This window comes from Oncorhynchus mykiss, chromosome 6 (assembly GCF_057628025.1).
Source record: "Oncorhynchus mykiss isolate SJ-2025 chromosome 6, ASM5762802v1, whole genome shotgun sequence".
Classification (NCBI taxonomy): Eukaryota; Metazoa; Chordata; class Actinopteri; order Salmoniformes; family Salmonidae; genus Oncorhynchus; species Oncorhynchus mykiss.
Genome location: NC_143027.1, coordinates 68,626,383 through 68,648,059, shown reverse-complemented (window position 1 = coordinate 68,648,059; position 21,677 = coordinate 68,626,383). Strand labels below are relative to the sequence as shown.

General features: G+C 45.5%; 1 pseudogene; it reads right to left on the bottom strand.

Annotated features, from left to right (window-relative positions):
• Positions 1-1,679: 1,679 nt before the first annotated feature.
• LOC149983060 (putative sodium-coupled neutral amino acid transporter 8) lies at positions 1,680-20,681 on the bottom strand (annotated as a pseudogene).
• Positions 20,682-21,677: the final 996 nt, after the last annotated feature.

Below are 21,677 nucleotides of genomic sequence, written 5' to 3'. Positions count from 1 at the left end.
CCCTTGACCCATCCTCCTCCACTTTATTCACTGCCTCATCATATGACACCCTCTGCACTACTCTGACTCTGGCCACCTCAACCTGCCTCTCTAGCACCAGAGATTCCCGATCCCCAGCAACATGAGCACCCCTACAATTGACAAACAACTTCATCCACCAAATCTTCAATCCTCAGTCACATGAATCTCCCTCCTACACACTGGGGCAACATGACCATAAACGTTGCTCCTGATTACAGCGCAGTAGATTCTGCACAAAATCTCTAAAAGGATAACTGATATATCCTAAAATCACTTTGTCTGGTAGAGACTGACAATGACTCCACTGTTTCACCATGCTCCCCAATGGGTGTGCGTGGCACCAAACGGCAGGCATCACAAACACCAGGAATGTTCAACTTCAATTGCTACACCTCCACACTTAACACTACCACATAAATCACTCCTTTCAATGGTGCCCTATTCCTAAGAGTAAAGCAAGAAACAGATCTTGACCCAAGTTTCGTGACACGAAGCACCTTCTCACTCTGGTCATACGTAACACAAACAAAATTCACAAGTCCACTGCAGGTTACCTTTAATTGACTTAAGATTCTTCTTCTTAGGGATTGGGTTGGTGGATCACATCTGACTTTTAAGGTGCATACACCTCCACCTACTGTACTGGAGAGTGAGGCCAGGCACAGCCTAACTACACAAAATTGTTCCTTAGTCCTGTTCCTCTAAGAAAGTGAAAGAGCCCTAAACTACACCACCCAAACTTGTCCAGCCTCTCTAACCCTTTCACACAATCTCTCCCTATCTACGATATATAATTCCCAAAATATCAACACATGCTCCACCGTTTCCTCCACCAAACAGTCATCACACAGACCTGTTTCATGTCTCCTTATCACAATGTGGCATTCAAACCTGTATGCCCAAACCGTAGTCTACTCCACAGAACTTCCTCTAACCTACATCCCATACTCCCTACTTCTTCCTTTACGTGATAAAATTGTCTCCCCTTACTACTAGCACCCCACTTCCTTTGCCAAAAATTGAGCCCTTTTGATCGAGGACTTGAATTCCCTGCGGCCCAGCAGGACCTGAATATATACCCCCTCTCGCCTCACAGCACTCTTAGCCAACACATCAGCCTTCTCATTACTCTCCACACGCACATGGGTGAAAACCCAGCAAAAGCTTACCACCACTCCCATCCTCTCCAATCCCATTAACAGCAACATCATCTCCTCAAGCAAGTCTCCCCTATCTGACCACTTCACACTACTCAACACTGCAGCCAAATCAGAGCAGATCACCATTCTTAATGTTTCACCTCCTCCACTCATTTCAAACCTATAATCAAGGCCATCAACTCGGCCCGCATACACTGACACATAATCAGTTAACTGCTTGAATAGTCTAACTTTGTTCTTCTTCTTTAAATGTGTATTGGCGGATTGCAACCATGATGTGCATACACTGCCACCTACTGTACTGGAGTGTGAGGCCATTCAAGGCCTCCCTATTCATGTATTCCTCTTATCTAGCTCTGTGTTTCCACCTACTGTTCTGGAGTGTGAGTTCATTACACTTCTTAGAAAAATTGCAATACCAACTTACCTTATACCCGTTATCACTCCTTTCAACAGTGCCCTAATCCGGGGGAATAAAGAAAGTCCCAGTACTTGTCCCTAGGCGCTTGGGAAGAAGCGCCCATTCCCTCTGGGTGGTAGAAACAACAAAAAAGTCATCAGGAGTCCACTTCGAGTTACTTTCACCCAACAACAGTCCCCAACCTTTTCTCCAACCAAACCTCAACTCTTTTAATTGCCTCCACATAGGAGATTCGATTGACCACTCTAACCTTTGCCACCTCAATCTCTTTCACCCTTACAGGACACTCCAGGAACTCGGGATCATGATCCCCACCACAATTGCAACACCATTGTCCTTCTACACACCATTCTTCAATATACTCCATCCATCTGCACAAACTTGAAACTTGGCCAAATTCTTAGCAATTTTTACACTGCAATGGTTTGGGGAAGAAAGCTCTTACAGCGAATCTTACATAACCAAGTTCCACATTCGTAGGTAGGTGCTCTTTATAAATAAATAAAACAGGACGACAGACTTTCTTATTTTTTTTCCAATCACCCAGTGGGTAAGGGGCCGGACACCAACTACACCAGAAATTCTCTTCATATATTCAATGTTAATTTTCATCGTCACCCCTGAGAGGACTCCTTTAACAGGCTCTCTGCTCTGAAGTTCACAGCACGATATTTCTGTTGTATGGATTATTTTGAGAATTACTGCAATCTTACTCTGTTCTACAGAAATCCAATTAATCCGAATAATAGCACTTAAGGTTGTATGCAACCTTAACATACACAAATATATATCCTCCACTCCAACTTCAGATCATTTCCTTTTTGTCCATTCTTGTCCATTCTTTGACACTACTGTTGTCCATTCATCTTCACCAATTTCGCTCAACGCACTGCTTGATTCAATCCTGGCATCCACTTCCACTGTCTTCCTCCTAATCGACCACTTCCCATTTTAGGGCTCTCCTTCCTCCGTCATAGTCGTTCTCCCATTATTAGGCTATATCTAAGCTTACATCTCATCACTTTTTGCTTTTCCACCATATCCATCTGTATTTTGTGCATTTTATAACCAATAAATCCAGTCTGTGAACCTCATCCAGACAAACACCCACACAAAACCAATAGTTTTAATCCATGTTTGCAACATAACATTTTGAAAAGATTGGATAACGACTACGTTAGGCTGCCTGGTTGGCATTGGGCGGTGCTTGACTTGGTCTGAAATAGGTGTCGATATTATTTTGGGGTCCCGGTACTGTTTGTATTTAGGTGCTGGAACTTTAAGCCAATATTTAAGGGGTCGGAACTCAAGCTGTAGAACATTTGAGGTGCTAGTACAGTTCCTGTGAGCTTGGGCCCGAGTTAAGCACGGGCAATGGGGCCATTAGGGAAATCCCACACTGAATAGAACTTATCCAGAACCAATTAAGTGAAGTCTGACCTAAGTCCTTCTCTGATTGGGAAACCAGCAATCCACAACTTTACCCCCATCCCCCAACGTCTCAGCCTGAAGAGTGGAGCTGCGGGTGATGTAATGGCCTTAATTTGACATGATAATGGTTTGTTTATTAGTCTGAGAGAACAACATGAGAACTGTGTGCATTCTACCCATACTGCCCTGAGGCATGTACATCTGTGCTCTGTCTCTCACTATGTTCCCATATTACTACTGTTGTAACTGTGATAAGAGTTAGACATCTTAGAAATTACTACCTTTAGAGACACTTATGCCAGTAATGCCACAATGGGGTCGAAAGAGTTGGAATTATTGTACATTTAAAAACGTTTATTCACTAACCAAAATTATATTGTTTATTTGTGACATGCTTTAGCTTGAGGTAGTCTCAGCCTTCTCTTCACACTTGGAGATGCCATTCTCCTATTCAGACCATTTTAGAAAAGTAAACACAAAATTATTTGTGTGAAATTCCTTTATTGCCAAAGTAAACCTGCTAACAAGTTATTTGTCTGCCACTTTCTATTTTTCTTGCTTTATTGTGTTTCCCTCTCTAGAGAGATGTTTCATTCTTCCTCTAAAACAATGTGTTTGTAGTTGTCTATGTCAGTGATATCGATGTCTCTTCATGATGTCACTATCATTGTGTGTGTGTGTTAGAGGGAGCAGTGTGTTGGTACTGTAACACACGACAACAGAGACACTGCTGCTGAATGCTGGGAACAGGGCGGAACTTTTGATGCCGTCATACACTACATGGCCAAAAGTATGTGGATACCTGCTCGTCGAACATCTCATTCCAAAATCATGGGCATTAATATGGAGTTGGTCCCCCTTTGCTGCTATAACAGCCTCAACTATTTTGGGAATGCTTTCCACTAGATGATGGAACATTGCTACAGGAAATTGCTTCCATTCAGCCACAAAAGCATTAGTGAGGTCGGGCACTGATTTTGGGTGATTAGGCCTGGCTCGCAGTCAGCGTTCCAATTAATCCCAAGGGTGGTCGATGTGGTTGAGGTCAAAGCTCTGTGCAGGCCAGTGAAGTTCTTCCACACCAATCTCGACTTACCATTTCTGTATGGACCACGCTTTGTGCATGCGGGCATTGTCATGCTGAAACAGGAAAGGGCCTTCCCCAAACTGTTGCCACAAAGTTGGAAGTACAGAATTGTCTAGAATGTCATTGTATGCTGTAGCGTCAAGATATCCCTTCACTGGAACTAAGGGGCCTGAAAAATGACAAACAGCCCCAGACCATTATTCCTCCTCCACCAAACTGTACACTTGGCACTATGCATTGGGGCAGGTAGCTTTGGTGAAATATACTGTAATTCATCACTCCAGAGAACAGGTCTCCAGAGTCCAATGGCGGCGAACTTTATACCACTCCATCCAACACTTGGCATTGTACATGGTGATCTTAGGCTTTTGTGCGGCTGTTTGGCCATGGAAACCCATTTCATTAAGATCCTGACGAACAGTTATTGTGCCGAATTTGCTTCCAGAGGCAGTTTGGAACTTGGTAGTGAGTGTTGAGGACAGATGATTTTTACTGTCCCATTCTGTGAGCTTGTGTGAACTACCACTTCACGGCTGAGACGTTGTTGCTCCTAAACATTTCCACTTCACAATAACAGCACTTACAGTTGACCGGGGCAGCTCTAGCAGGGCAGAAATTTGACGAACTGACTTGTTGGAAAGAAGGCATCCTATGACGGTGTCATGTTGCAAGTCCCTGAGCGTTTCAGTTTTATACCTGTCAGCAAAGAGTGTGGCTGAAATAACCAAATCCACAAATTTGAAGGGGTGTCCACATACTTTTGTATATATGGTGTATTTTAATGTAGTGGCAGCAAGAGACAAACACACATTCCATCTGCTCGGCAGTTTTCTTTCCCCCAATGATTGTGAACATCTGATTACATCTGATTAGGAAGCACCGAGCTTTAAGTGTCCTCTAACTGTCAACTCAATTACTGAATAACAGCCTGAGAGAGGCAGACATAGAGGGAGAGAATGATGGAGAGGGGGGGTGCCAGTTGAAAACACTGCAATATTTTTTAGTAGTTCAAGTACACACTGGTTGTGTGTGATGTCTGCAATGTGCTGTACTGTAGTTGGGGCCCAGCTGGGCTTATTGGTGTGTGTCACACATCCCCATTAGGTGAGAATTTTGGCTCGGATGCAGAAAGTACTGGAGGCTGTGTGTGTGTGTGTTTGTGCATATGAGTGCTTGTATGTATTCATCTGCTGTGAATACATGTACACTGAGTATACAAAACATTAGGAACACTGGCTCTCTACATGAAATAGACTGACCAGGTGAATCCAGCTGAAAGCTATGATCGCTTATTGATGTCACTTGCTAAATCCACTTAAATCAGTGTAGATGAAGGGGAGGAGACAGGTTAAAGAAGGATTTCTAAGTCTTGAGACAATTGAGACATGGATTGCGTATGGGTGCCATTCAGAGGGTGCTCTATACTGCCTGAGGTATCTAAAACACACATCAGAGCTCGATTAAAGTACATTTTCAAAACAAGACTGTACCGCAGATGAAGAGAATATTATTATTATTATTTTTTTTTTTTGAATTTGACCCCTTTTTCTCCCCAATTTCGTGGTATCCAATTGTTGTAGTAGCTTAGGTTATGATAGCCTGCTTGTGCTTGGATCACAGGGCAATCTGTCAGCGACTAGGTACAGAATTGTATATTTGAAACACCCGTACAATCTTCAAATCACACAAACTTCAACACACACACACACCCACACTCACATAGACACACACGTTTCAAGTATTCCCACACAGTCTGACAGCAAGATAACAAAGCAAATGATGTGTGACCAAGAGGATTAAAAGTGTTTCTGATTGATCATCTGAGCAGTGTTTCCCTCTCAGTCACTCCATGTCAGTAAAGATCTGGGGGGAAAAACGCACAAACTTCAATCTCCTCTCCTTCCGTTTGAGCCATAGTAATCATTAACATATTCTACCGTCAGCTTGCGAGCTATCAGAGCTGTGTGTGTGCGTGATCTTGTGCTGCCACTGTCACATTGATTAAACGCTTGACGGTCTGTTCCATTGTCTTCCTGTTTAATTTACATAACAGTATCCAGTAATTATTCAATTGTCTTCAAATAGTGCCACTATATTGAATTCAAGGAATTTAATTTGCCTAGGGCAAATTAGGAGGCAGGTGTAATGATGTTACACTGTAGTGAATGTGTATAAGGTTTAAAGGCTGTGTGCGTGTGTGTTGTCAGCAGCCTGATCTGTGGTTTCGGCCTATGTCTCTCTATGCATAGATACAGTACATTCCTCATTTCCCCCCTTCCCCCCTCATACATAAATACATAGATCAACTTTCCCATCCGAACATACTATAGATACATTCATTTTGTGCTTTTGGATGAGTGAAGTACATCTCAAACTATTTCAGAAAACAACAAATCTGATAAACAAGGGTCATATTCTCCATACTGAATACGTTTGAGATACAAGCAAATCAAATATAAGTTGGTTATGTGCCTTACTTGGGGTGGCAGGGTAGCCTAGTGGTTAGAGCATTGGACGAGTAACCAAAATGGCTACAAGTTCAAATCCCTGAGCTGACAAGGTACAAATCTGTCATTCTACCCCTGAACAGGCTGTTAACCTACTGTTCCTAGGCTGTCATTGAAAATAAGAATTTGTTCTTTAACTGACTTGCCTAGTCAAATAAACATTTTAAAAAAAAACCTGCAGTGTTGATATAGCAGCACTACATCAATATCTTATTCTAGACTTCTGACTCCCATAAACCTCAACTTTAAAAACATGATTAACCTCAAACAGAACCCGGATACAATCATAATAATATTGATAATGACAGAGCTGGTGATTTTGGTGGTTCTGATGGATCTGTGGACGATCTCCATATGGTAGTGCTCTGTCCAAAAATGAAGGCGCCAACAATTACAGTAATCACACCCCACACAGTGCACACCACCCTGCTGACAGGGAGATAAAGAGATAGAGAGGTAGAGGGACAAAGGAGAAAGAAATGGGTGCAATCAGGGACATTCATGAATGTTTACAATAGTAACATAATATTATGCAATTTATTGGACCAAACCTTCAGTTAACTTATGTTTAATGGGCAGTTTGTGATTAAATTCAACACCAACAGGTGATCTCATAACTTCAAACTACTCAACTCACCTGACTCTGGGCGACACAGGCTCTGACTACATAGTGAATACCAGGCAAAGCCCTGCAACACATATCTCAATGTTAGTTGACAAGTTTTACACAAACACAGGATCAGCTCAACACAGGAACGCTTGTGAGTCACAAACAACCTCAGACACATGCCTACACACACACTTTGTTTTATACCAGGAAAGGTAAAGAAGTCACTGATTCCTCCGATAACACTGATGACCTCACTCATGTCAGGGACGAACATGGCGATGAGGAGGGTGACTGTGATCCAGATGACAGTCAGAATCACCCTGCAGCGGTTCTCAAACAAGTGTGTCACCCCACCCACCGTGCTGACAGCGACAAATTTGCAACATCAGGTCCAGAATGACAGACCTGTGCAATGAACATAAATTTACACACAGACTCAGTTACATGGTAACACACAAAAACAACTGCTTGTGCTGTCCAAGAGGGGCCCTACCTTCCCAACAGAAGTATAATTGGATAGATGGTGATGATTGATATTCCAAATAGCAGTCTGGCAATGATCATGACCACATAATTTCCAGGATATGACAGAATATCAGCCGCCACTGTACGGCCAAATGTCAGGAAGCCAAAGATGCCTGAGAACAGAGAAAGGGATATGGCTGACAGCCTGTCTTGCCTGACAGCTCCCACAATAGCTCCTACAACAGCTGGACATCAGGTCCTGTTTGAATACTTTCTTGTATCCTTAAATCCATCCTTATTTCCTTGAGGAATTCATGCTCAACGCTAAAACCATCCAACTTCACCAATTTTTTATTGTATTTTTTTATTTCACCTTTATTTAACCAGGTAGGCTAGTTGAGAACAAGTTCTCATTTGCAACTGCGACCTGGCCAAGATAAAGCAAAGCAGTGTGACACAGACAACAACACAGAGTTACACATGGAGTAAACAATAAACAAGCCAATAACACAAACAAGTCAATGACACAGTAGAGAAAAGAAAGTCTATATGCAGTGTGTGTAAAAGGCATGAGGAGGTAGGCAATAAATAGGCCATAGGAGCGAATAATTACAATTTAGCAGATTAACACTGGAGTGATAAATGAGCAGATGATGATGTGCAAGTAGAGATACTGGTGTGGAAAAGAGCAGAAAAGTAAATGAAATAAAAACAGTATGGGGATGAGGTAGGTAGATTGGGTGGGCTATTTACAGATTAACTATATACAGCTGCAGTGGTGAGGGAAATAAAAGTCTCCAACTTCAGCGATTTTTGCAATTCGTTCCAGTCACTGGCAGCCTAGAACTGGAAGGAAAGGCGGCCAAATTAGGTGTTGGCTTTGGGGATGATCAGTGAGATATACCTGCTGGAACGTGTGCTACGGGTGGGTGTTGTTATCGTGACCAGTGAACTGAGATAAGACGGAGCTTAACCTAGCATAGACTTATAGATGACCTGGAGCCAGTGGTCGGTCTGGCGACGAATATGTAGCGAGGGCCAGCCGACTAGAGCATACAGGTCGCAGTGGGATAAGGTGATTTGGTAACAAAACGGATGGCACTGTGATAGACTGCATCCAGTTTGCTGAGTATCAAATCAAATGTATTTATATAGCCCTTCGTACATCAGCTGATATCTCAAAGTGCTGTACAGAAACCCAGCCTAAAACCCCAAACAGCAAGCAATGCAGGTGTAGAAGCACGGTGGCTAGGAAAAACTCCCTAGAAAGGCCAAAACCTAGGAAGAAACCTAGAGAGGAACCAGGCTATGTGGGGTGGCCAGTCCTCTTCTGGCTGTGCCGGGTGAAGATTATAACAGAACATGGCCAAGATGTTCAAATGTTCATAAATGACCAGCATGGTCAAATAATAAGAAACACAGGCAGAACAGTTGAAACTGGAGCAGCAGCACGGCCAGGTGGACTGGGGACAGCAAGAAGTCATCATGTCAGGTAGTCCTGAGGCATGGTCCTAGGGCTCAGGTCCTCCGAGAGAGAGAAAGAAATACTTACTTAAATTCACACAGGACACCGGATAGGACAGGAGAAGTACTCCAGATATAACAAACTGACCCTAGCCCCCTGACACATAAACTACTGCAGCATAAATACTGGAGGCTGAGACAGGAGGGGTCAGGAGACACTGTGGCTCCATCCGAGGACACCCCCGGACAGGGCCAAACAGGAAGGATATAACCCCACCCATTTTGCCAAAGCACAGCCCCCACACCACTAGAGGGATATCTTCAACCACCAACTTACCATCCTGAGACAAGGCCGAGTATAGCCCACAAAGATCTCCGCCACGGCACTACCCAAGGGGGGGCGACAACCCAGACAGGAAGATCACATCAGTGACTCAACCCACTCAAGTGACGCACCCCTCCTAGGGACGGTATGAAAGAGCCCTAGTAAGCCAGTGACTCAGCCCCTGTAATAGGGTTAGAGGCAGAGAATCCCAGTGGAAAGAGGGGAACCGGCCAGGCAGAGACAGCAAGGGCGGTTCTTTGCTCCAGAGCCTTTCCGTTCACCTTCACACTCCTGGGCCAGACTACACTCAATCATATGACCCACTGAAGAGATGAGTCTTCAGTAAAGACTTAAAGGTTGAGACCGAGTCTGCGTCTCTCACATGGGTAGGCAGACCATTCCATAAAAATGGAGCTCTATAGGAGAAAGCCCTGCCTCCAGCTGTTTGCTTAGAAATTCTAGGGACAATTAGGAGGCCTGCGTCTTGTGACCGTAGCGTACGTGTAGGTATGTACGGCAGGACCAAATCAGAGAGATAGGTAGGAGCAAGCCCATGTAATGCTTTGTAGGTTAGCAGTAAAACCTTGAAATCAGCCCTTGCCTTGACAGGAAGCCAGTGTAGGGAGGCTAGCACTGGAGTAATATGATCAAATGTTTTGGTTCTAGTAAGGATTCTAGCAGCCGTATTTAGCACTAACTGAAGTTTATTTAGTGCTTTATCCGGGTAGCCGGAAAGTAGAGCATTGCAGTAGACCTAGAAGTGACAAAAGCATGGATTCATTTTTCTGCATCATTTCTGGACAGAAAGTTTCTGATTTTTGCAATGTTACGTAGATGGAAAAAAGCTGTCCTTGAAACAGTCTTGATATGTTCTTCAAAAGAGAGATCAGGGTCCAGAGTAACGCCGAGGTCCTTCACAGTTTTATTTGAGACGACTGTACAACCATTAAGATTAATTGTCTGATTCAACAGAAGATCTCTTTGTTTCTTGGGACCTAAAACAAGCATCTCTGTTTTGTCCGAGTTTAAAAGTAGAAAGTTTGCAGCCATCCACTTCCTTATGTCTGAAACACATGCTTCTAGCGAGGGCAATTTTGGGGCTTCACCATGTTTCATTGAAATGTACAGCTGTGTGTCATGCGCATAGCAGTGAAGGTTAACATTATGTTTTCGAATGACATCCCCAAGGGGTAAAATATATAGTGAAAACAATAGCGGTCCTAAAACGGAACCTTGAGGAACACTGAAATTTACAGTTGATTTGTCAGAGGACAAACTATTCACAGAGACAAACTGATATCTTTCTGACATATAAGATCTAAACCAGGCCAGAACTTGTCCGTGTAGACCAATTTGGGTTTCCAATCTCTCCAAAAGAATGTGGTGATCAATGGTATCAAAAGCAGCACTAAGGTCTAGGAGCACGAGGACAGATGCAGAGCCTCGGTCTGACGCCATTAAAAGGTAATTTACCACCTTCACAAGTGCAGTCTCAGTGCTATGTTGGGGTCTAAAACCAGACTGAAGCATTTCGTATACATTGTTTGTCTTCAGGAAGGCAGTGAGTTGCTGCGCAACAGCCTTTTCTAAAATTTTAGAGGAATGGAAGATTCGATATAGGTCGATAGTTTTTTTATATTTTCTGGGTCAAGGTTTGGCTTTTTCAAGAGAGGCTTTATTACTGCCACTTTTAGTGAGTTTGGTACACATCCGGTGGATAGAGAGCCGTTTATTATGTTCAACATAGGAGGGCCAAGCACAGGAAGCAGCTCTTTCAGTAGTTTAGTTGGAATAGGGTCCAGTATGCAGCTTGAAGGTTTAGAGGCCATGATTATTTTCATCATTGTGTCAAGGGATATAGTACTAAAACACTTGAGTGTCTCTCTTTATCCTAGGTCCTGGCAGAGTTGTGCAGACTCAGGACAACTGAGCTTTGAAGGAATACGCAGATTTAAAGAGGAGTCCGTAATTTGCTTTCTAATAATCATGATCTTTTCCTCAAAGAAGTTCATGAATTTATCACTGCTGAAGTGAAAGCCATCCTCTCCTGGGGAATACTGCTTTTTAGTTAGCTTTGCGACAGTATCAAAAAGGAATTTCGGATTGTTCTTATTTTCCTCAATTAAGTTGGAAAAATAGAATGATCGAGCAGCAGTAAGGGCTCTTCGATACTGCATGGTACTGTCTTTCCAAGCTAGTCAGAAGACTTCCAGTTTGGTGTGGCGCCATTTCCATTCCAATTTTCTGGAAGCTTGCTTCAGAGCTCGGGTATTTTCTATGTACCAGGGAGCTAGTTTCTTATGAGAAATGTTTTTAGTTTTTAGGGGTGCAACTGCATCTAGGATATTGAGTAGAGTGTTGGAAGCTATTTTGTAGATGACATCGCCGAAGTCGAGGATCGGTAGGATAGTCAGTTTTACTAGGGTAAGTTTGGCGGCGTGAGTGAAGGAGGCTTTTTTGCGAAATAGAAAGCAGATTCTAGATTTGATTTTGGATTGGAGATGTTTATTATGAGTCTGGAAGGAGAGTTTACAGTCTAGTCAGACACCTAGGTATTTATAGTTGTCCACATATTCTAGGTCGGAACCGTCCAGGGTGGTGATGCTAGTCGGGCGGGCGGGTGCGGGCAGTGAACGGTTGAAAAACATGCATTTGGTTTTACTAGTGTTTAAGAGCAGCTGGAGGCCACTCAGCTGGTCAAGGGCAGTCAGGTCTGGAGTGAATATATAGGGCTATATCTATTCTTAGTTCTGCATTTTTTGAACGGGGCATGCTTATCTAAGATGGTGAGGAAATTACTTTTAAAGAATGACCAGGTATCCTCGACTGACGGGATGAGGTCCATATCCTTCCAGGATACCCGGGCCAGGTCGATTAGAAAGGCCTGCACACAGAAATGTTTTAGGGAGCATTTGAAAGTGATGAGGGGTGGTCGTTTGACCGCGGACCCATAGCGGATACAGGCAATGAACTTGGAGGGCAAGTTTGTCAGGATAATGTCTATGAGAGTGCTCATGTTTACGGATGATCAGTGATTACTTCAAGGAAGGAGGGATCCTTCCATGATTGACAGGCCAGCTCATCTGTAAGGGTGTAGATGAGCAGGCAGAAGAACATAGAGATCACAGACATGATCACCCAATGGGAGAGCTTCTTGTTCTCCATGCTGCTGTAGATGGATATACAGGCCTCATGGCACTGCAACACACATTCATATACTGTACATTCTAATAATACACAAATAGAGTATAGGTGTTGTGGCAGTGTAACACACACACAAGCAAAATGCATAACCCTATAGTACAGATACTGCCTCCAGACTTCAAACAGTTAAAAGTTTGTTCTGTACCTGGAAGCCAAAACAGATGTTGGGGACGACGATGAACATTGATACCCATGAATCTATTATAGAAAACATAGAAGACAGAGAATAACAGATTAGCACACACAACATATGCACAAGTATACTCATAAATGTACTTGCCAAAGAAACACGTGCACACAAACACACATATAAATACATACACACACTCACACAAACCAACTCACACACTCACTGACCCTTCACTGTGCTCTGGGGTAACGACGGCTGAATGTTCGTCCATCATGTAGTATATGACGATGACAGGCACACAGAGATACAGTTGAAGTTGGAAGTTTACATACACAAAATGATGTCATTGCTTTAGAAGCTTCTGATAGGCTAATTTACATCATTTGAGTCAATTGGAAGTGTACCTGTGGATGTATTTCAAGGACTACCTTCAAGTGCCTCTTGGCTTGACATCATGGGAAAAATCAAAAGAAATCAGTCAAGACCTCAGAAAAAAATGGTTGTCCTCCACAAGTCTGGTTCATCCTTGGGAGCAATTTCTAAACGCCTGAAGGTACCACTTCCATCTGTACAAACAATTGTACGCAAGTATAAACACCATGGGACCACGCAGCCGTCATACCGTTCAGGAAGGAGACGCATTCTGTCTCCTAGAGATGAACGTACTTCAATCCCAGAACAACAGTAAAGGACCTTGTGAAGATGCTGGAGGAAACAGGTACAAATGCAAACCATGTTCCCCATCAATGTTACAGTGAAATGGAAACCACTAGACTAGATGGAAACCACGGGAACCGTGCCCCACTCTGATTCATATCGCTTGATTTCTAATGATAGTTGTCGATTATATCGACTAATTGCAATTGTATCGGGTGCCTGTTTTGTGGTTATCAGCTCATTGTCCAGTTATATGAAGAACGGTGACAGGCAGCAGCAAGTATAGGAACAGAGGAGCGACATTCGTCTAGAATTCTGGTTGACTCCGACTACACAGAGGCCAACCTAGGGTAGAATATGCTCAAAGGAATTTGGCGTTAGAATGACAGGTGCCAACAGCAAACAATATCACAGGAGCACATAGGATAACGGGCCGCGTGACGCATGCTGACAGCACACCTGACAACTGTATGGTTTAATGTGGCTTATTTGGATGATCTAGTATCCTGTTGCCATCCTTACAAAAATACAATGAATTGTATGATCAGCAGATAAAAGCTTGTGATTTACAATTACAAGTTGTAAGTTTTGACAGATGGAGTACCCTCCTTGTTTGTAATGTAAACTTTAGGATCAAGAGCAGGTCAGAGTGTCAACTCAGGTGCAGCTCACAAAGAACATGCAGCATAGGGCTGTCGGACAATAGAGAATACATTCTCTCAGGTTCTCCTCTTTCATTGTGTGTGGTATCCAATGTACCTGATAGGAGAAGATGCAGGTGCTGTCTGGAGCTTCAACATCTACATCTTCCAAGTCAGGGAGATCATGTGGAGAGTCAAGTGACCTTTAGTCAAGGGACAAGGCTTTAGTGCTCTAAATTAAGGTTAGAATCCAGATCAAAATTATATGAGTCTAGGGCAGTCTGTGCTTTTGGATAAGACGCTGATGGAGAGGGTGTCATGTACTGTCATGTTGTGTCTTGTCTCTGTCCTTTCCCTTCACCCTGTCTCCCTCTGCTGGTCGTTGTTAGGTTACCTTTTCTCCCCCGCTTTCCCCCAGCTGTTCCTTGTCTCCTCTTGACTACCTCGTCACCCCTTCTCCCACCTGTTCCCCTTTTCCCTCTGATTAGTCCCCTATATCTCTCTCTGTTTTTGTTCCTGTCCTTGTCGGATTCTTGTTTGTTGTGTTTCATGCCTGAACCAGACTGTCGTCATGTTTGCTGTAACCTTGTCTTGTCCTGTCGGAATCTGCCGGTCCGTCTGAGCCTACCTATGTTTGGTAATTAAAGAAGCTCTGTTTAAGTTAATTCGCTTTTGGGTCCTCATTCACGCACCGTAACAGAAGAATCCGACCAAGAATGGACCCAGCGACTTCGGATCCTCTCCACTCAGCCGTCGGGATCCAGGGAGCGATGCTAGGCAGACACGAGCAGGAAGTGTCTGCTGCTCGACATGCCGTTGAGACCCTGGCCACCCAAGTCTCCAACCTCACAGAACAGGTTCACCATCTCCGCCTCGATCCACCGGCCACTTCCAGGGCTTTCGAATCTCCGGAGCCCAGAATCAATAACCCGCCGTGTTACTCTGGGGAGCCCACTGAATGCCGCTCGTTCCTCACCCAGTGTGATATTGTGTTTTCTCTCCAGCCCAACACTTACTCCAGGAGCACTGCTCGTGTCGCCTACGTCATATCTCTCCTTATTGGACGGGCTCGTGAGTGGGGCACGGCAATCTGGGAGGCAAGGGCTGAGTGTACTAACCAGTATCAGGACTTTAAGGAGGAGATGATACGGGTTTTTGATCGATCTGTTTTTGGGGAGGAGGCTTCCAGGGCCCTGTCTTCCCTATGTCAAGGCAATCGATCCATAACAGACTACTCTATTGAGTTTCGCACTCTTGCTGTCTCCAGTGGCTGGAACGAGCCGGCCTTGCTCGCTCGTCTTCTGGAGGGTCTCCGCGCAGAGGTAAAGGATGAGATTCTCTCCCGGGAGGTTCCTTCCAGCGTGGATTCCTTGATTGAACTCGCTATTCGCATTGAGCGACGGGTTGATCTTCGTCACCGAGCTCGTGGAAAGGAGCTCGCGCTCTCCGTCGCTCCCCTCTCCGCATCACTACCATCTTCCTCTGCCGGCTCGGGTGCTGAGCCCATGCAGCTGGGAGGTATCCGCATCTCGACTAAGGAGAGGGAACGGAGAATCACCAACCGCCTCTGTCTCTATTGCGGTTCCGCTGGTCATTTTGTCACTTCATGTCCAGTAAAAGGCCAGAGCTCGTCAGTAAGCGGAGGGCTACTGGTGAGTGCTACTACTCCTGTCTCTCCTTCAAGATCCTGCACTACCTTGTCGGTCCATCTACGCTGGACCGGTTCGTCAGCTTCCTGCAGTGCCTTAATAGACTCTGGGGCGGAGGGCTGTTTTATGGACGAGACCTGGGCTCGGGAACATGACATTCCTCTCAGACAGTTAAAGGAGCCCACGGCCTTGTTCGCCCTGGATGGTAGTCCTCTCCCCAGGATTCAGCGTGAGACGCTACCTTTAACCCTCACTGTTTCTGGTAATCATAGTGAAACCATTTCTTTTTTAATTTTTCGTTCACCTTTTACACCTGTTGTTTTGGGCCATCCCTGGCTAGTTTGTCATAATCCTTCCATTAATTGGTCTAGTAATTCTATCCTCTCCTGGAACGTCTCTTGTCATGTGAAATGTTTAATGTCTGCTATCCCTCCTGTTTCCTCTGTCTCTTCTTCACAGGAGGAGCCTGGTGATTTGACAGGGGTGCCGGAGGAATATCACGATCTGCGCACGGTGTTCAGTCGGTCCAGGGCCACCTCTCTTCCTCCACACCGGTCGTACGATTGTAGTATTGATCTCCTTCCGGGAACCACCCCCCCCCCGGGGTAGACTATACTCTCTGTCGGCTCCCGAACGTAAGGCTCTCGAAGATTATTTGTCTGTAGCTCTTGACGCCGGTACCATAGTCCCCTCCTCCTCTCCCGCCGGAGCGGGGGTTTTTTTTGTCAAGAAGAAGGACGGGTCTCTGCGCCCCTGCATAGATTATCGAGGGCTGAATGACATAACAGTGAAGAATCGTTATCCGCTTCCTCTTATGTCTTCAGCCTTCGAGATCCTGCAGGGAGCCAGGTTTTTCACTAAGTTGGACCTTCGTAACGCTTACCATCTCGTGCGCATCAGGGAGGGGGACGAGTGGAAGACGGCGTTTAACACTCCGTTAGGGCACTTTGAATACCGGGTCCTTCCTTTCGGCCTCGCTAACGCTCCAGCTGTCTTTCAGGCATTAGTCAATGATGTCCTGAGAGACATGCTGAACATCTTTGTTTTCGTTTACCTTGACGATATCCTGATTTTTTCACCGTCACTCCAGATTCATGTTCAGCACGTTCGACGTGTCCTCCAGCGCCTTTTAGAGAATTGTCTTTTTGTGAAGGCTGAGAAGTGCACTTTTCATGCCTCCTCCGTCACATTTCTCGGTTCTGTTATTTCCGCTGAAGGCATTAAGATGGATCCCGCTAAGGTCCAAGCTGTCATTGATTGGCCCGTCCCTAAGTCACGCGTCGAGCTGCAGCGCTTTCTCGGCTTCGCGAACTTCTATCGTCGTTTCATCCGTAATTTCGGTCAGGTGGCAGCTCCTCTCACAGCCCTTACTTCTGTCAAGACGTGCTTTAAGTGGTCCGTTTCCGCCCAGGGAGCTTTTGATCTCCTCAAGAATCGTTTTACATCCGCTCCTATCCTTGTTACACCTGACGTCTCTAGACAGTTCGTTGTCGAGGTTGACGCGTCAGAGGTGGGCGTGGGAGCCATTCTTTCTCAGCGCTCCCTCTCTGACGACAAGGTCCACCCATGCGCGTATTTTTCTCATCGCCTGTCGCCGTCGGAACGTAACTATGATGTGGGTAACCGCGAACTGCTCGCCATCCGGTTAGCCCTAGGCGAATGGCGACAGTGGTTGGAGGGGGCGACCGTTCCTTTTGTCGTTTGGACTGACCATAGGAACCTTGAGTACATCCGTTCTGCCAAACGACTTAATGCGCGTCAGGCGCGTTGGGCGCTGTTTTTCGCTCGTTTCGAGTTCGTGATTTCTTATCGTCCGGGCTCTAAGAACACCAAGCCTGATGCTTTGTCTCGTCTCTTCAGTTCTTCAGTAGCCTCCACTGACCCCGAGGGGATTCTCCCTGAGGGGCGTGTTGTCGGGTTGACTGTCTGGGGAATTGAGAGGCAGGTAAAACAAGCGCTCACTCACACTCCGTCGCCGCGCGCTTGTCCTAGGAACCTTCTTTTCGTTCCCGTTCCTACTCGTCTGGCCGTTCTTCAGTGGGCTCACTCTGCCAAGTTAGCCGGCCACCCTGGCGTTCGGGGTACGCTTGCTTCCATTCGCCAGCGTTTTTGGTGGCCCACCCGGGAGCATGACACGCGTCGTTTCGTGGCTGCTTGTTCGGTCTGCGCGCAGACTAAGTCCGGTAACTCTCCTCCTGCCGGCCGTCTCAGGCCGCTTCCTATTCCCTCTCGACCGTGGTCTCACATCGCCTTAGATTTTGTCACCGGACTGCCTTCGTCAGCGGGGAAGACTGTTATTCTTACGGTTGTCGATAGGTTCTCTAAGGCGGCTCATTTCATTCCCCTTGCTAAGCTTCCTTCTGCTAAAGAGACGGCACAAATCATCATCGAGAATGTTTTCAGAATTCATGGCCTTCCGTCAGACGTCGTTTCGGACAGAGGTCCGCAATTCACGTCTCAATTTTGGAGGGAGTTTTGCCGTTTGATTGGGGCTTCCGTCAGTCTCTCTTCCGGCTTTCACCCCCAGTCTAACGGTCAAGCAGAACGGGCCAATCAGACTATTGGTCGCATCTTACGCAGTCTTTCTTTTCGCAACCCTGCGTCTTGGTCAGAACAGCTCCCCTGGGCAGAATACGCCCACAACTCGCTTCCTTCGTCTGCGACCGGGCTATCTCCTTTTCAGAGTAGCCTCGGGTACCAGCCTCCGCTGTTCTCATCTCAGTTCGCCGAGTCCAGCGTCCCCTCCGCTCAGGCTTTTGTCCAACGTTGCGAGCGCACCTGGAAGAGGGTCAGGTCTGCACTTTGCCGTTATAGGACGCAGACTGTGAGGGCTGCTAATAAGCGTAGAACTAAGAGTCCTAGATATTGTCGCGGTCAGAGAGTTTGGCTCTCCACTCAGAACCTTCCCCTTAAGACGGCTTCTCGCAAGTTGACCCCGCGGTTCATTGGTCCGTTCCGTATTTCTCGGGTCATTAATCCTGTCGCAGTTCGACTTCTTCTTCCGCGATACCTTCGTCGCGTCCACCCGGTCTTCCATGTCTCCTGCATCAAGCCCGTCCTTCGCGCCCCCGCTCGTCTTCCCCCCCCCCCCCCATCCTTGTCGAGGGCGCACCCATCTACAGGGTCCGTAGAATTTTGGACATGCGTCCTCGGGGCCGTGGTCACCAGTACCTCGTAGATTGGGAGGGGTACGGTCCTGAGGAGAGGAGTTGGGTTCCCTCTCGGGACGTGCTGGACCGTGCGCTGATCGAGGATTTCCTCCGTTGCCGCCAGGTTTCCTCCTCGAGTGCGCCAGGAGGCGCTCGGTGAGTGGGGGGGTACTGTCATGTACTGTCATGTTGTGTCTTGTCTCTGTCCTTTCCCTTCACCCTGTCTCCCTCTGCTGGTCGTTGTTAGGTTACCTTTTCTCCCCCGCTTTCCCCCAGCTGTTCCTTGTCTCCTCTTGACTACCTCGTCACCCCTTCTCCCACCTGTTCCCCTTTTCCCTCTGATTAGTCCCCTATATCTCTCTCTGTTTTTGTTCCTGTCCTTGTCGGATTCTTGTTTGTTGTGTTTCATGCCTGAACCAGACTGTCGTCATGTTTGCTGTAACCTTGTCTTGTCCTGTCGGAATCTGCCGGTCCGTCTGAGCCTACCTATGTTTGGTAATTAAAGAAGCTCTGTTTAAGTTAATTCGCTTTTGGGTCCTCATTCACGCACCGTAACAGAGGGATAATCTTTTTGCTGATAATGTAAATGAGTACATTAGCAGTTTAAAAAAAATCACATTACATGTAACTGATTTCATGTAATCAGTTACTCTCCAACCCAGATCTATGATCACCTCAGCTGTCAGATTTTGGCTGGCCACATACTGACCACTCTCTAACTTCTCCCTTTTTTGTAGTTGATTTCTTTCGCAATGATACCGTACAGGTAGACTTCCAGTCATTGTGCTAACACTAGTTAGCATTGACTTGTGAAACTACCTGCTCTTCATACTGCATGCAGAGACATAAAAACGATATCTATGAGTTCATCTGACTCTGGTTAAGTAGGAGAAGGGCTTAAATGCCATTATTTCGCAGTATCATTACTTTATTCTGCTGCTGTGCTTGTTCTCCCTCTGGCTGACCTCTCAGCCTCTTGTTGCTAGCTCTCTAGCTGATCTCTGTCCAGATCCTCTCTTTCCAGATGCAAATGTATATGAGTGTGTGTGTGTGTGTGTGTTTGGCATATATATCCTACAGTGCATAAAGTTTCACTTTGCATCTTTTATTAAGGTTTGAATTTTTCATTCAACTCTTCCATTTCTGTCTCCAATGGGAGACAGGTCCCTCGGGATCGGAGAACCCCTTGTTCACCATCTGCACGCGTGTGTTCTTCTTGTCGGGAGCCTCCAGGGGATTGTCTACATGCCAGCCGCACATAGACGATGAGAGGACAGGCACCCGCCTACCCCTTTCCTGGTACAGCAGGACAAAATGCTTAATCAATCATTGACATCAATAACAGTCAGTAAGAGTTCTAAGTGGACTGGCAAAAATGAAGGGACATCATCAGAAAGATTATGGCCCAGAGAGGAAGCTTTGTAAGTACTTACCTCCTTATTAATGTTCTGTGTAAGGTTCACAGCCTTGTCATCATGTGACACTTTGGGCTCATACCCCTCACTGAGATGGAACACTGCATTATAAACCCTTCCTTGCTCCTCACTCTGGGTACACAAAAAACCTGTGATTAACAGTTGGCTAATGCCATCATTGGAGGTAGTAGTGTCCCTGGAAGCATATTTTAGAGGAAGTAGTGCCATATAGTTTAACTACAGGAGTACTGTTTCAAAACAAGACCTGCCCCGGATGTAATCTCCCTAGATGACTACCTCCACGTAGCACTCGGTAGCCATGAAGTGCTTTGAAAGGCTGGTCATGATTCATGGTCATGGTTGTGAAAACTTAAAATCGGCTCTAATTAATTGGCCATTCTGATTAATCGGTCGACCTCTAGTAGTGTGTATGGTCCAATATATCACTGGGCCCAAGCTTCCTCCCATCCAGGACCTATATACTAGGCGATGTCAGAGGAAGGCCCAAAAAATTGTCAAAGACTCCAGTCACCCAAGTTATAGACTGTAAGACTGCTGAACAATTAATCAATTGGCCACCCGGACTACCTACATGTAGAAATTACCTCAACTAACCTGTACCCCCACACATTGACTCAGGACCAGTACCCCTGTATATAGCCTCGTTATTGTTATGTACTTTTATCGTGTCCATTATTGTTTTCTTTATTTGGTAAATATTTAACTCTATTGGCTAAGGCACTGACTTTCCCATGTTTACTGCAACTCATATCAGATGAGAATAATACAATGTGGTGCAATTATGTAGGCCTAGGCGGATATTTTATGTTTCATAGCAATGCATTTGATTTACCTCTGGTAACATGTGCTGGAAATAAAAGGAACTGGACACTGCGACAAGCTCCCTTTGCGGGAAGCTTCGTGCCCACATGCTCGTGTTGCCCCCTTCTGTCTTGCTCATGTCACTGCACTAGCGTGGAAGCCTTGATATAGGTGTCTTCATAGAAAGCTAAGCTTTTAAAATAGACCTCTCAATTGAAAAGGTTCACACAACTCTCACTATGTAGCTTATGACATCAGTTGTTAAAAGAAAAGTTGAGTTGATTCTGTTACAAATGTTGTGTGATCCTGCTGACTCTATCTTAGCCTACAATAAATGTAGTTTAAATCAAATCACATTTATTTATGTAGCCCTTCTTACATCAGCTGATATATCAAAGTGCTGTACAGAAACCCAGCCTAAAACCCCAAACAGAACATAACAGAACATGGCCAAGATGTTCAAATGTTCATAAATGACCAGCATGGTCAAATAATAGCAATCACAGTGAACAGGTCACG